The sequence below is a fragment of the Lycium ferocissimum genome, chromosome 4, assembly GCF_029784015.1.
Source record: "Lycium ferocissimum isolate CSIRO_LF1 chromosome 4, AGI_CSIRO_Lferr_CH_V1, whole genome shotgun sequence".
In the NCBI taxonomy this organism is placed as follows: Eukaryota; Viridiplantae; Streptophyta; class Magnoliopsida; order Solanales; family Solanaceae; genus Lycium; species Lycium ferocissimum.
Window position 1 is genome coordinate 55,471,528 of NC_081345.1, and position 2,279 is coordinate 55,473,806.

Here is a 2,279-nt window from a genome sequence, read left to right on the forward strand (position 1 = left end):
TGTGAACTTTTGTGGTTACAAAAGATACTAGAAGAATTGAGATTGTCGAAAAAAAGGAAACTTTCCTTGTATTGTAAAACCGAGGCTGCAAATAGTATAACTCAAAATCTAGTCCAGCTTGACCGGACAAAGCATGTTGAAATTGATCGACACTTCATCAAAGAAAAAGTCACGGGTGCTGTCTTGAGTTTGTTCCATGTGTCATCGTAAAAACAACTTAGCGATACGTTACCGATCAAAGGACTCAACAAACGGACTTTTCATACACCGGTTTGCAAGTTGGGTACGTGCGACATCTTTGCACCAATTTGAGGAGTGTTGATTTGGTATTAATAATTAAGATTGAGATGTTGATTTGATATTGATGATTAAGATTGATCGCTAATTTTAGGAATATATTGTATTAATGTAATTGATTAGGAATTGATTGTGTAATATTGTCTTTCCTTATTTAGTCTTAGAACTCATGCATAAGTACCCATTCTTATGGGTTGTATAATTATTCAGAAATACAAGAAGCCTTTTCTTCTTGCTAAAAATCTTCAGAAATCAGCCCTTTCGCCTAATTCAGCCTGATTATCATTCTGCCTTTGCAACTTGAACATATATTCTTATCACCTCCCCTCAAGTTGCTGCGTTAGTGGCTATATTCAAGAAATGTAGTCTGTACAGACAACAAAAAAATTAATAGTGGAGGTCTTACTTCAAGTTTCAGCCTTTAATTTCACTGCTAATTCCACAGCAACATCAAAGAATTTAACAATTTTTGCCATGTCTTCCTCAATAAATATCTGGAAGTTGAAAGATCCCACGGAGAGAAAAAAATCTCAGCTAAACTCTCAATTAAACATTAAATCATTAGCAAACTCATTTTTTCCATTCACCCAGTAGTATCTATTATGTGGACAAAGAGAAGAGCCCTATCACATTTGAATATGATAGAAGTGACTAAACTAAACTACAAAAGCTGAAGGTATCTCATTCCCTCAATTTTCTTACTCTACCTCTTTCTCGTGATTCTGCCTTCTCTTTTTCTAATCTACCAATTCACTTCTTCCCAATCTGTAGTCGCATTTCTTCTTCCACTCTTCCTATTCTATTCTCTCCGTCACCCATTCTTCTTTCTTGAACTAATAAACACTCAGAAAAAAAAAAGTGAAAACTGGAAGATAAGAAAGAGAGAAGCACAAACCTGTGAACACAGAAAGTGGCATGGTTGCTCCCAACTTATACTTCCAAATTTTCCTGCAAAAAGAGACATATTGCATCATTAAAATTTCTCTTATGCTCAGTTGACGATGTTCCTTACTAAAATGTGAGTAAGACCAACATAAGAAACTCCATCACAAAACTCCATAGCTCCAAGACAAAATATCAAAGTGATCACCAGACATTTTATTAGACAGAGCACTCGCCAGACAAACTGAGATCACATTCACTTTCGAAATTGCCATGAATTATCGGTTATTTGCTTAGCCCAAACTACAACAGATAATTAAGGAGCCCTTATAGATGAGTTTACACAATCATTGGCTGATAAAAAATGAAATTACTGCTTCAATTCTTTATTTGTACTACAATAACACACCTCAACTTAAAAAAAAATGGTCTATGCACAAAAAAGTGTGTGTATATTTTGAAAAATAACATAAATGGCTAAAAAGTTCAAATTAACTGAAAGACCAAATGGCTCTTAGAAATAAAAGTACCACCACGATTGAAGCAAGAGCTTCTGAATGTCTCTTGATCTTGGATCGGCTCTTCCTTCCAACTCTTTTGGTCTCCGGGTTACATTAAAAAATGTAAATCTGTATCAATGTACCAAAAGATATTGCTTTACCTTAAGTCTTCTCCTATCAATATTTATCCGTGTACAACACAAAAAGTACATACACATGCAGATATTATATATTCAAAGTAAAATAAAAAAGCTTAACAGAGGTAAAACACTCACCTCAAAACCTCATTCATGTACCTTCTGGTAATTGTAGGCACCATAGGTGATGTTATGATATTACACCATATTTATCATTTACATATATTACTAAATAATCTGGGAACCTAAACATTTAGTTCCATGACAAAGTAAAATTGAAGGGATACCATTTGATTACTTTACCACAAACAGTGCGAAAAAGTGTAAACCCGTAAAACCAAACTATAATGGGCAATCTGGTAGCAAAAAACGCCATGGCCGGTGGAGCATTTGTTAAAGCTAGTTAATGATTGAAGCTAGCTAAGTTGGTGTGAATGAGAAATGGAGGGAAAAAGACAATGGA

At 34.5% G+C, this 2,279-nt stretch overlaps 1 long non-coding RNA gene across 1 annotated transcript; it reads right to left on the minus strand.

Annotated features, from left to right (window-relative positions):
* Positions 1-545: 545 nt before the first annotated feature.
* On the minus strand, positions 546-1,968 carry LOC132054876 (uncharacterized). The gene is made up of 3 exons (XR_009414388.1): positions 1,716-1,968; positions 1,193-1,245; positions 546-664 (listed from the first exon to the last, which is right to left on the minus strand). It is a non-coding gene; the product is annotated as an uncharacterized LOC132054876 (long non-coding RNA).
* Positions 1,969-2,279: the final 311 nt, after the last annotated feature.